Genomic DNA, 14,396 nt, shown 5'->3' with positions numbered 1-14,396 from the left:
ACTTCAGTAATGAAAGGCTATTGCCATTCTTCAATTTACTACCTTTTTGAAGGCTTTCAGAGATTCAGCAAAGAATTGTTTTCAGGCCAGTAGCATTTTGATGGTGCTGTGATGCACCAACATCACCCAAAGAAAATGAGATATTTTCTGTTAATTCCTTTCAGAAAGTCCAAGTATGTTTCATTTATTTACACATTATACTATACCTCTTCCTGAAGGGATTTTTATGTGCAATACAAAATGATATTAATGTGACAGGTACCATCAGGATTAGAAAAAAAGAGCAGAGTAGCAATCATCTAAAGGGGCATAAGGAAGACATGCTTCTAGACTGTCCAAATGAACCCTTTCCAAAACTAGACATTGAGTATACTACTATGTGTATTTCCTAATGACCACAGCAAAGCTGAAACAGTTTGGATATAATTTTTATTGTTGATTTTAAAAAGTCATTAACATCTCTGGAATAAAATCTTTCCCAGTAACCAAAATCTAGGAAGAATTTAATTATATAAGTTACTATATAAGTGGTTTGGAGGAACAGGGCAGATAATGGTTTAAGAAAAATGCTGCACCGTATTTGACAAAATCTCTCCTATGCCTCCCTTTGTAAAGTTTGAAGACATAATATCAAATTTAACCTCAAGGAAGATAATTGCAACTGGGCATGGGAGACAGTGGTTGTCAGACAGTTAATTGCTTTATTTAAAAATGTTTATTTTAATTATATAAGAAATTATAGTAATTATAAATTTGAAGAATCATAAGCCGTGGTGCACTGGGTTAATCCTTCGCCTGTGGCGTCAGCATCCCATATGAGCGCCGGTTCTAGCCCCGTTTGCTCCTCTTCCAGTCCAGCTCTCTGCTATCGCCTGGGAAATCAGTAGAAGATGGCCCAAGTGCTTGGGCCCCTGCACCCGTGTGGGAGACTGGGAAGAAGCACCTGGCTCCTGGCTTCGGATCGGCCCAGCTCCGGCCATTGCGGCCATTTGGGAAGTGAATCAATGGAAGGAAGACCTTTCTCTCTGTCTCTCTCACTGTCTGTAACTCTACCTGTCAAATAAATAAATAAAATCTTAAAAAAATATTTGTATAAATTTAAAACCGAAGTTATAATAAAGTAAAATTATTTTTAATATAATTTTCTGTTTTGATATATTATTCACAAGAGTAAGTACTTGAGTATAAACATATGAATATAAACTTATGTATGATACAATGTGTGTAAGCATATAAATATGAATAGATATACTATTTATAATCTTTTACAGTTGAGATATATCTATATATATATCTGTAATATTTGTACTATTCTTCAACTTAGTAGTAACTCATGGGCTTTACCCATGGAAACTATGTTAATAATCATGTGAATACTCATAATTCATTAAACTGTTTCTTGGTTGTTGGGATACCTACAGAATATTTTATTAAGGATTATAATCACTTTATGATATTTGTTACAGGTATTTTCATAGTCTATGACTTGCCTTTAATTTAATCTTTTGGTGTTGAAACATTTAATTTTTATTTAGTCAGCTTTCTCTATTGTCATTTGATTCTTTGCTTTTGGTCTATAAAGTCTTTCTTCTCACATTCAATTATTTTGTTCATATTTGGAAAGTTGAAATTAAATTAGGAAAGTGATTGTCCCTACCAAAAGCATAGCCTTAGGCAAGTAATTATTTATAAGAAAAATAAATAATCCCAGTCAGAAGGAGAAAGTGAAGAGGAAAAAACAGGACAAAAAGGACAAAGTATTAGGTCTCACTGTTTATGTCTTTGCTAATATACTTACAAAATATCTTCCCCCTCCAAAAATTTTGTGTTTTGAAATTTTCTACTACTTCTTTTAAAATTTTTTTTTAAAAAAGATGTATTTATTTTGCTTGAAAGGCAGAGTTACAGAGAGACAGTGTCCATCTCTGGTTCACTCTGCAAATGGCCACAAAGGATGAGGCTGGGCCAGGTCGAAGCCAGGAGCCAGAAACTTCTAGATTGCCCACATGAGTGCAGGGACTCAAGTACCTGGGCCATTCTCTGCTGCTTTCCCAGGCACATGAGCAGGGAGCTGGATCAGAGTAGAGAAGCTCATATGGGATGCTGGTGTTGCAAGTAGAAGATTTGCCCTCTTTGCCACAATGCCTGCCCCTCTACTTGTTCTTTAATAGATTAATCTTTTACACTTAAATATTATCCATTTGTATTATTTAGCTGACATATGCTTAGATCTAATGATTCTGTTGCAAAATAAATCTATCAGTACTATTTATTAGCACATTGCTCTTTTCCTGCTGATTTAAATGATATTTGCTGATGTTCTGTAACATTCAGCTTGTTGAAATGCCTACCCCACCTCCTTGAAGATCTTTCTTCAAATAAAAAAAAATTAATATCCAGAATATCATTGGTATTCTGATTGGGATCACATTGAATCTGTAAATTGCTTTTGGTAGTATGGACATTTTGATGATGTTGATTTTTCCAATACAGTAACATGGAAGATTTTTCCATTTTTTAACATCTTCTTCCATTTATTTCTTTAGTGTTTTGTAATTTTCAACATAGAGATCTTTGACATCCTTGGCTAAATTTTTTACAAGGTATTCAATTTTGTTTGGAGCTATTGTGAGTAGGATTGTTCTTCATTTTTTTTTTTTTTTAAATTTTTGACAGGCAGAGTGGACAGTAGAGGGAGCCAGAGAGAAAGGTCTTCCTTTTTGCTGTTGGTTCACCCTCCAATGGCCGCCGTGGTAGGCGCGCTGCGGCCGGCGCACCGCGCTGAACCGATGGCAGGAGCTTATCCTGGTCTCCCATGGGGTGCAGGGCCCAAGAACTTGGGCCATCCTCCACTGCACTCCCTGGCCACAGCAGAGAGCTGGCCTGGAAGAGGGGCAACCGGGACAGGATCGGTGCCCCAGCTGGGACTAGAACCCTGTGTGCCGGCGCCACAAGGCAGAGGATTAGCCTGTTAAGCCACGGCGCCGGCCTTGTGAGTAGGACTGTTCTTAAAAGTTCTTTCTCAGCCATGACGTTGTCTGTATATACAATGGCTATTGATATTTCCATGTTAATTTTAATCCTGCTGCTTTACCAAAATCTTTCATGAATTCCAATAGTCTCTCAGCAGGGTCTCTATATAAGAATCATGTCATGTGCAAATAGGGATTGTTTGACTTTCTCCTTTCCAATTTGTATCACTTTGATTTCTTTTTCTTGCCTAATGGCTCTGACTAAAACTTCCAGGACTATATTAAATAGCAATGGTGAGAGTGGGCATCCTTGTCTGGTTCCAAATCTTAGGGAGAATGCTTGAAACTTTCCCCTATTCAATAAGATGCTGGCCGTGGGTTTTTCTTAAATTGCCTTGGTTGTATTGAAGAATGTTCCTTTTATATCCAATTTGTTTAAGGTTTTCATTATGAAAGGATGTTGTATCTTTTTTTTTATTTGACAGGTAGAGTTATAGACAATGAGAAAGACAGAGAGAAGGGTCTTCCTTCCATTGGTTCACCCCCCAAATAGCCACTGTGGCTGGTGCTGCGCCGATCCGAAGCCAGGAGCCAGCTGCTTCTTCCTGGTCTCCCATGCTGGTACAGGGGCCCAAGCACTTGAGCCATCCTTGACTGCCCTCCCGGGCCACAGCAGAGAGCTGGAATGGAAGAGGAGCAGCTGGGACTAGAACCAGTGCCCATATGGAATGCCAGCACAGCAGGAGGATTAGCCAAGTGAGCCATGGCGCCGGCCCCAGAATGTTGTATCTTATCAAATACTTTCTCTGCATCTATCGAGATAACCACATGATTTTTGTTCTTCAAATACCAATGTATATCTAGAAAAAATGATGCTAAAATTTATATGGAAATACATGAGACTCCAAATAGCTAAAGCAATCTTAGACAACAAAAACAAAACCAGAGGTATCATAATACTTGATTTCAAGACATACTACAGGGCAGTTATAATCAAAAGAGTTGGTACTAGCACAAAAACGGGCTCACAGAACAGTGGAACAGAATAGAAACTCCAGAAATGAATCCATGCTTCTATAATCAATTTATCTTGGACAAAGGAGGTAAAATCAATCCCTGGAGCAAGGACACTTTCTTTAATAAATGGTGATGGGAAAACAGGATTGCCATGTGCAGAAGTATGAAACTAGACCCTTATCTTATATCTTACCAAAAAATCCACATAAAGACCTAAATCTATGACCCTATACTATCAAATCACTAGAGAACATTGGGGAAACTCTCCAAGACATTGGCATAGGCAAAAGTTTCTTGGAAAATATCCCAGAAGCACAAGCAATAAAAGCCAAAATTGACAAATGGAATTACATCAAACTGAGAAACTTCTACATTTCAAAAGAAACACTCAACAAAGTGAAGAGGCAACAGAGAGAACAGGGAAGAAATACTTGCGAACTATGCAATTGATAAAGAGTTAGCATCCAGAATCTATAAAGAGCTCAAGAAATTCAACAACAAAACAAGCAATCCAATTAAGAAATGGGCTAACGTTTGAACATGCAATTTTCAAGAGAGAAAATTCCCAAATGGCCAACAGACATATGAAAAAATCCTCAAGATCACTAGCCATAGGGAAATACAAATCAAAACCACATTGAGGCTTCACCTCACCCCAGCTAGAATGGCTTTGATACAGAAATCAACAAACAACAAATGCTGGTGAGGATGTGGGTAAAGGCAACCTGGTCCACTGTTGGTGGGAATGTAAACTGGTCCAGCCACTGTGGAAGACACAGCATGGAGATATCTCAGAAATCTGAATAGATACCTACCACATAATCCAGCCATCCCACTCCTGGGAATTTACCCAAACCAAAAGAAATCAGTATATGAGTTACCTGTAGCCCCATGTTCATTGTGGCAAAATTCACAATAGCTAAGATATGGAATCAACCCAGATGTCCATCAACTGTTGACTTGATACAGAAATTATGATACATACATGCTACGGGGTACTAGTCAGCTATAGAAAAATGGAATCCTGTCTTTTGCAACAAGATGGATGCAACTGGAAACCATTAAACTTAGTGAAATAAGCCAGTCCCAAAAAGACAGATATCATATATTCTCCCTGATCCAAGGTAACTAATAGAATACCTGAAATGCAATGCATTGGCGATTCGGTGATTGTTTATATCCCTTGTGTCTTCCATAGAGGAACTGTGTTTTTTTGTTTTGTTTTGTTTTTTCTCTTCATACTATTTGTTGAACTCTTTTACTTAGTGTAGGGTTAACTATACAATCAGTAAACAAACTCAAAGTAGATCTTGGTAAAAATCAAGAGTGGGGATCTGAGAGGGAGGGGGAGGAAGGGTTGGAGCATAGTTAGGGGGAGTGTAAGGCAGAAAGTATCACTGTGTTCCTAAGTCTGTATGTATGAAATACATGAAACTTGTATAACTTAAATAAAATTTAACAAATTTTAAAAGCATTATCCATAACTATTGGCCTATTAAATTTCACTTGTTGAAATTTCACTTTTTGAAATTCCATCTTGATCATTTATAACTTCTCATAAAACTGTCCATTGCACAATCCCATCAAGGTGGCATGTACCAATGCCATCTCACTAGTCCAAGTGATCAATTTCAGTTCACAATTGATGACTCTGATAGGTCTAACAGTCAAAGGGATCACACACACAAGACTAGTGTCTGCTAATACTAACTGATAGAATCAAAAAGGGAGAGAATGATCCATCATGGGAAGCAGGATACACAGCAGACTCATAGAATGGCAGATGTCCTAAATAGCACTCTGGCCTCAGAATCAGCCCTTAAGGCATTTGGATCTGGCTGAAGAGCCCATGAGAGTACTCTAGGCATGGAAAGCCAAGACACTCTGGAAAAAAAAAAAAAAGACCTAAATGAAAGATCTCTGTGAGTGAGATCCCAGTGAAAAGAACGGGGCCATCAAAGAAGGAGGTACCTTTCTCTGAAGGGAGGAGAGAACTTCCACTTTGACTATGACCCTGTCGGAATAAGATCGAAGTCAGCGAACCCTAAAGGCTTCCATAGCCTTGGCAACTCATGACTAGAACCTAGGGAGATTACTGATGCCATAAACGAGAGTGTCAAATTGTTAAATCAACAACAGGAGTCACTGTGTACTTACTTCTCATGTGGGATCTGTCCTTAATGTGTTGTCCAATGTGAAGTAATGCTATAACTAGTACTGAAACAGTATTTTACACCTTGTGTTTCTGTGTGGGTGCAAACTGATGAAATCTTTACTTAGCATCTACTGAATCGATCTTCTGTATATAAAGGTAATTGAAAATGAAAAAAAAAAACCTTGGTGTTAAATTGGAAATTGCATAGAAAATTAATCAATTCTTAAGAAAAATATCATGTAGGATCTCTGTCCTTAATGTGCTGTACATTGTGATTTAATGTTATAACTAGTACTCAAACAGTATATTTCACTTTGTGTTTCTATGTGGGTGCAAACTGTTGAAATCTTTACTTAATATATACTAAATTGATCTTCTGAATATAAAGAGAATTGAAAATGAATCTTGATGCAAATGGAAGGGGAGAGGGAGCGGGAAAGGGGAGGGTTGCAGGTGGGAGGGAAGTTATGGGGGGGGGAAGCCATTGTAATCCATAAGCTGTACTTTGGAAATTTATATTCATTAAATAAAAGTTTAAAAAAAGACTGTCCATTGCACATAATATTTAGAATTTTATGTTTTATAATGTTTGTATAAAGTTATAATAGATTATATGACATATTACCACATAATTTAGAATGTTCTTATTTTCTTGATTATACATATTTTCTCATTATTAATTATGTTTGTGTTTTTTTTTCCTGCTAAATTTGGCTAAGAGTATTGTTTTGCAAAGAACTGAATTTTGAAATTTTTTTTAAAAAGATTTATTTATTTATTTGAAAGGCAGAGTTACAGAGAGGCAGAGGCAGAGAGGGAGAGAGGTCTTGCATCTCCTGGTTCACTGATTTGATACTTATTATTCTATTGTATAAAAGTTTCTTAATTAATTTTTTAAGCCAGCACAACTCTTGTGACACAATTTGATATCACTATTTTTCAGTGTGTCAAGACATATCAGTTGAGAGAGACTGACCTGGAAAACAATGAAGATGTAGGCTGGTTCATAGCAAAGCATGTTAAGCCCTGGTTGCAATGCCAGCATCTCATATGGTACTGGTTCAAGTCCTGGTGGCTCCACTTCTGATATATCTCCTTCCTAATGAATCTCTCCTGCACTGCAGCTGGTGGCGTTACCTGCTACACCACAGCGCCAGCCCCGAATTTTGAAATTTTCGTATCAATTTCCATTATTTAAAATTTTCTTCAATTATTTTATTTTATTCCAAATTTTCTTTTTTCCCATTTAACTTAGGTTCTGTGTTTTTCTTCTGAATTTTGGGGTTTAAATAAGACTTTGAAGACTGCCTTTATAAATTAATTTGTCCATATATCTGAAGTTTATATTTTTGTTTTTATCCTCATTATTATTTTTGTTTGTTTAAAGATTTATTTTACTTATTTTAAAGATGAATTACAGAGAGAGAGAGGCAGAGACAGAGAGAGAGGGAAGTCTTCCATCCGCTGGTTCACTAACCAAATGGCTACAACAGTCAAGGCTGAGCCAAACTGAAGCCAGGAGCCAGGAGCTTCTTCTGGATCTCCCACGTGGGTGCAGGGGCCCAAGCACTTGGGCCAGCTTATGCTGCTTTCTCAGTTGCATTAGCAGGAAGCTGGTTCAGAAGTGGCACAGCCAGGACTCGAACCAGTATCCATATGGGATTTTGGTGCTACAGCTGGAGGCTCAATGTGCTACGCCACAGTACCAGCTCCCCTTGTTGTGTATTTGTTTATTTTTAAAGATTTATTTATTTATTTGAAAAGCGGAGTTACAGAGAGAGCGGGAAAGACAGAGAGAGCAATGTTCAATTTGCCAATTCACTCCCCAAATGGCTGCAACAGTTGGGGCTGGGCCAGGCCAAAGCCTAGAGCCTGGAAATATGTCTGGGTCTCCCATGTGGGTACAATGGCCTAAGCAATTGCACCATCTTCTGCTGATTTTCCAGGTTCATTAAGAAGAAGATATATCAGAAGTGGAGCCAATAGGACTTGAACCAGCACCATAAGAGATGCTAGCATTGCAACCAGGGCTTAACATGCTTTGCCATGAACCAGCCTGCATCTTCATTGTTTTCCAGGTCAGTCTCTCTCAACTGATATGTCATGACACACTGAAAAATATTGATATCAAATGTTTCACAAGAGTTCTGCTGCCTTAAAAAAATTGAGAAACTTTTATACAATAGAATAATGTGTCAAATCAGAATTAGCTGATCTTTTTATTCATTTTAAAATTAGCTAATTTAAAATTATAATTTTTCTTTGACAGGAAGAGAAAGAGAGAAAGGAGAGAGAGCACATAAGTGCTCCCATCCACTGGCTAACTTATCAAAAGTCCGCGAGGGTTAGGGCTCAGCTGGTCCAAAGCTGGGAACTGAAAACTCAACCTGGATCTCCTACAGGGGTGAAAGGAACCCAACTATGTGACCAGCACTACTGCCTTCCAGGGTCTGCAACAACTGGAAACTGGAATTGGGAGCAGAGCCAGAAGTCACACCCAGGTGCTCTGAGCTGAGACAGGGGTGTCTTAACTGGCATCTTAACTGCTAAGTCAAAAACCTACCCCACGGGCATTTCAAAGTTTATGTGTTTGTTTGTTTGTTTGTTTATATTTGAAATAGGCAAAGAGAAAACAAAAGTCTTCCATTTGTTGGTTTACTCCCCAAATACCTGCAACAACTGAGCTGAGCTGGACTAGGCTGTTCCAGGAGCCTAGAACTCATTCCAAGTCTCCCACACAGGAGGTAGAGACTCTTGTACTTGATCCATCACCAGCTGCCTCTCAGAGTGTGCATTAACAGGCAGCTGGAGTTGTAAGTGGAGGAGAAACTGAGGCTCTCTGACATGGGCTCAGGCATCCCAAGTGTGTTTGAACCACTGTGCTCCATGACCACTTACCTAGAGTCCTCTCTAAAAGGTGATTTTTTGGGGTCGGTACCGTGGTGCAGTAGGTTAATCCTTCGCCCGTGGTGCCAGCATTCCATATGGACACCAGTTCTAATCCCGGCTGCTCCACTTCCAGTCCAGCTCTCTGCTGTGCCCTGGGAAAACAGCAGAAGATGGCCCGAATCCTTGGAACCCTGCACCCACATGGGAGACCAGGAAGAAGTGCCTGGCTCCTGGCTTCGGATTGACGCAGCTCTGGCTGTTGTGGCCATTTGGGGAGTGAACCAACGGATTGAAGACCTTTCTCTCTGTCTCTCCCCTTCACTGTCTGTAACTCTAACTCTCAAATAAAATCAATGATATAAAAAAAGATAAATAAAAGGTAACTTTTATATGTTTATCTTAATTTTATGTTAGTTTCTTTAAGAAATTCTTTTAAAATTATATTTATTTATTTATTTATTTGAAATTCACAGTTACATAGAGAGAGAAGGAGAGGCAGAGAGAGAGAGAGAGAGAGAGAGATCTTCCATCCAAAGGTCTTCCATCCAAAGGGCCACAGCTGCACCAATCCAAAGCCAGGAGCGAGGAGCTTCTTCTGGGTCTCCCACACAGATGCAGGGGCCCAAGCATTTGGGCCATCTTCTACTGCTTTCCCAGGCCATAGCAGAGAGCTGGATTGGAAGTGGAGCAGTCTGGACTTGAACCTGCGCCCATATGGGATGTTGGCACTGCAGCCGGCCCCAAGAAATTCTTAACCGAGTTGAAACAATCCAAGAGTCCTTGTCTTGACCACAGGGGCTAAAGTTTTATTTTCAGAAGTGATATGCTTGATGTTTCCTGACTGAGATTAGTGATTTTGTTTTTGTTTTGTTTTACTCTTCCCTTCTTTACTTTTTAAAATGCGCATTCTATTTTTTTCTTTTTTCCTTTTTAAATAATTTTTGAAGCTATTGTAAATTTTAAAACACAATGACTTTGAAGATATACGTTGTGTTTAACATTTGACTCGAGGTTACACTTCCATTTATTTTAAAATTTTTCTCATTTTTTAATCACCAAAATCTAGTTCAATTTGATGTTTTAAATCAATTTCTCTTTGTTATGTGAGAAATTTACCATATTTTGCATCTTCCACTTTAATGTAATTTGTTTTATTCTGCTATATTTTTATTATTTGTAGTAATATATATGTTATATTTCAGGATTTTTTTTACTTTGTTTTCTCTTTTAACTTATTTTCAATCATTTAAACTCTTCTACTTTTAATGTGTTTCAGTATCAACTTACCATGACCTTCCTATTCTTGACTTTTAAAGTTCAGTTTATCCCTTGCTAGAAGCATGTCTTCAAGTAATTTTCTTTCAAGATTGTGGATGATCCTTTTTTCTCAATATGGTTTGCATTTTATAATAACTTTCTATTTCCTTCATGTCTGAATGACAAGTTGGCTTAACAAAACATCTTTAATTCACTGACTTTTTTCCTTCAAAAGCCTGCGGTTGCTTTTTTCATTACATCTTGGCATCTAACGTTGCAAAAGAAGATTCTGAAGCCAATAAAATTTTGATGTCTGCTAGTAACATGTGTTTCTGGAGGACTGCTTGTTAAATCATTTTGTTTATTCTTTTAAGTCCAATATTTTATCACTTTTGGGTTTCTTTTTAATAATTTGTGCTAAGTCTCTCTAAAACAAAAGACATCTTTGACAATTGTGTCCATACTTATCTTATTACAAAGTCCTGCTGTAATACCTCTATTACCTCTGAAAACTATTCACTATCTTACATTGTTCTGCTACCATCCAAGGTGAAGCCTTGCCTTGCTTCTTTACAAACCAAACATTGTTGTTAGGGAGATTGTTTTCCCCTAAAATTCAAACTTGTTCCCACCACGTATCTGATTAAATGATCTCAGTGATTTTTAGGTGAACAGAAAAGTCTCTAACATGGATTAAGCATAGAATTTTTCAGATTGTAGGTGGGGATCCGTTGATGAGTTATAAAGGCAGTTTGGTTGATCAAGAAAGCATCAAAGGGGGTTGGCACCATGGTGCAGTAAGTTAATCCTCCACCTGCGGCGCCAGCATCTCATATGGGCGCCAGTTCTAGTCCTGGCTGCTCCTCTTCCAATCCAGTTCTTTGCTGTGGCCTGGGAAAGCAGTGGAAGATGGCCCAAGTGCTTGGGCCCTGGTATCTGCATGGGAGACCAGCGGCTATTTCGGGAGTGAACCAACGGAAGGAAGACCTTTCTCTCTGTCTCTCTCTCTCTCTCACTATCTATAACTCTACCTGTCAAATAAATAAATAAATAAAATCTTTAAAAAAAAAGCATCAAAGAAGTCACTGTATGTGTGAAGTATGCACACATAATATAAGCAATCCTACACAAAAAGACTTCATGGACTATTATATACTCTCATTATAAGAAAAGCTCTCTAGTATGTCTTATTTTATTCTTCTCTCTCTTTTTTTAACACTCTCATGATCTAGAATATTGATTTCTATATTTGGACACAGAGGTATGTGTACTGGGTTACAATGTAGCACATATTTTTCATGTAGGTCATGGCATTAAAAAACAGTTGAAGTCTCTGACCCATAATGTCCTGGAAGGTTTATCCCTTGTCAACGTCCCTAAGCTGGCTTGGATGTGTTGCGGTCGGCGCACTGTCCGATCCGAAGCCAGGAGCCAGGTGCTTCCTCCTGGTCTCCCATGTGGGTGCAGGGCCCAAGCACTTGGGCCATCCTCCACTGCACTCCCGGGCCACAGCAGAGAGCTGGACTGGAAGAGGAGCAACTGGGACAGAACTGGCGCCCCGACTGGTACTAGAACCCGGTGTGCAGTGCCGAAGGCAGAGGATTAGCCTATTGAGCCACAGTGCCGGCCTAATTGTGATTCTTAAACTACGTAAATTTCAGGGCTTTAGTTGCCTCTATTATTTACTACATAATGTTTTCTTGATTGAACCTGGTAGATTTTTAATCTCATTCTGTTGTCTTTAAATCTCAGTCTGTTCATGCCTGTTTCTGCTCTTTTAAGATTTTTATTAGTATAAAAAATTCAGATTTCATGTATTTCAGATATGATTTTAAGAAGATAAGCATACTTCCTTTACTCCTTCCCTCCCTCAATCCCCCTCTTTCCTTTCTTTAACTTTTGCTATAACATACCTTTCTAAAAATCATGTAAACCATGTCTCATTTCATTCTACTGAGAATTCCAAGAACTTTTCTAAAATATTTCCTCTGGTTTGTATCATAAGTTGACTCCCAAATGTTATGCATTCTTTTTGGACTCAGAGAATGACATTGATTCATTTTAGGGTCAAGATTCTCTTTCTCTCCCTCTCTCTAACTCTCTCTCCTTATTGCCAACAAACTATGGGTGCTGCTTACTGTTCACTTGCAACTTGAAGATTTTCCGATCTCTAGCTATAGATCAACATGATATACAAAGTGCCTACCCAAATGTATTTAGCTAAAGAGGCTTCGCAGGAGATGGGAATCTTTTGTTTCACACTCTAGTTATCTGAAGCATATTCTAATTTTCCAGTATTTTTATAGAGTTATTGAATGAGAATATAGGGATGGATGGGAATTCATATTTTGCCAGATTCAGAAATTTGGTAGAACATTAAATAGAAGAGCTTTGCTCATTTCTCGGGTTGATAGAAAATGTGCCTTTATGAATTGGCGGGTAAGCAGTGTATGTGTTGAAGATCTTTTTCTGCGTAGTTTCAAGTTAAAAGGTTCGTTCTACTTAATGAGGTAAAATATGGATTGGTAAGGACTCATTTCTGAAACCAGCTCCACTATCTTCACAGTTAGTCAAAATCACTTATCCAGATATATGAAGGCAACAGATATGCTTAGTTTTTACTCTATGAGGGGCTTCAAAAAGTCATGGGAAATTCACATTTTCTTTTAATTTCATTTTTCTACAAATTTTTTGAAGATCCCTTATGTGTATGTGTTCTATTTTATGTTTTCATGTATTTATGTGATAAAATTAAAATCATGGCATTGAATTTCAAAGTAAAGTTCACAGAGTAACTATTCTGAAGTTTGAAAAGATGAAGGAGTTCACTTTATGAGGTCAGGTAGGAATTACAGCTACACCTTTTTCAGAATTAGTTATTTAAACTGGGCTAAGCATGCTTCATTTAGAAGTCTGTAACAAAGGACCCTTGACTGGGAATATTTTTGTTTTATTCATCTGATCATTATATTGTTTCTCCTGTCCTCCACTACAGGGCTTTCTGGAATCTACAAAACAGAAAGAAATTGTCCTGTACTGTGAAACTGTAAAAATACTAACACTACCCTTAGTATGTTTACTGGCTTTAATTTCCATGGTAATTATACTTTTGGTGTTTAACACTTGCCAAGTTGGTATATTTCTCCTTGTGTTTGGGAACATTTGAAATAATAAGAAATGTTTATTATTATACATTCATTTATACCTAAGCCATATAGGTTCATCATCTAGCAAATGAGGAAAGGGTGTGTGGGAATTTTTCTGTTTGAGTTTTTTGGCATGTTTGTCATCTTAATGTCCAGGCTGTGTTACCCCAGGTGGCCTAGTGTTCATAAATATTTTTGCTTATATCATCTCTTTTTCAAAAATATTACCATGGGTAACAATTTCCCCAAACATTTTTATTTACCGTTATTGCTTTTTGTAGAGACTTCCACATAGACTTATTTATTAGAAATAGATACAAACTATGAGTCCTTGAATTATTTAAGACAAAATGAATTTGATACCTTTTGGGGAAGTTGCTCAAGGGGAAAAGGAGACTATGCTTTCCTCTATGTGTATTATTAAATCAAGACATAGAATATAGTTAACAGGTATGGTCAAGACTGGCTTTAGGGGCAGGCAGCTAACCTAGTGGTTAACTTGCCCCAACCTTGACGGAGGCATCCCATATGGATGCTGGTTCCAGTCCTGGCTGCTCCAGTTCCAATCCAGATCCCTACTAATGCTCCTGGTAAAGCAATGAAAGATGGCCCAAGAGCACTGGTCCAGCCCTGGCCATTGTGGCTTTTTGGGGAGTGAATCAGCAGATGGAAAATCTCTCTGGCTCTCTCTCCCTCTCTCTGTCTCTTTTTTTTCCTCTCTGTAAATCTACCTTTCAAATAAATAAAACAGATCTTAAAAAAGGAATGATGCATGCATCCCATCCTGTGGGGAGGCCATTGTGATGGCTCAATTAATTCAATTCCTGCCACTCACATGGGGAACATGGATCGAGTTCCCAGGTCCTGCTTTTAGCCTAGCTCAGTTCAAGCTCTAGGGGGCATTTGAGATGTGAACTAGTGAATGAGAGTTTTCTCTGATTCTTCTCTCTGCCTCTCCAG

This window comes from Lepus europaeus, chromosome 3 (genome assembly GCF_033115175.1).
Source record: "Lepus europaeus isolate LE1 chromosome 3, mLepTim1.pri, whole genome shotgun sequence".
Classification (NCBI taxonomy): domain Eukaryota; kingdom Metazoa; phylum Chordata; class Mammalia; order Lagomorpha; family Leporidae; genus Lepus; species Lepus europaeus.
This window is presented reverse-complemented; position numbering follows the sequence as displayed.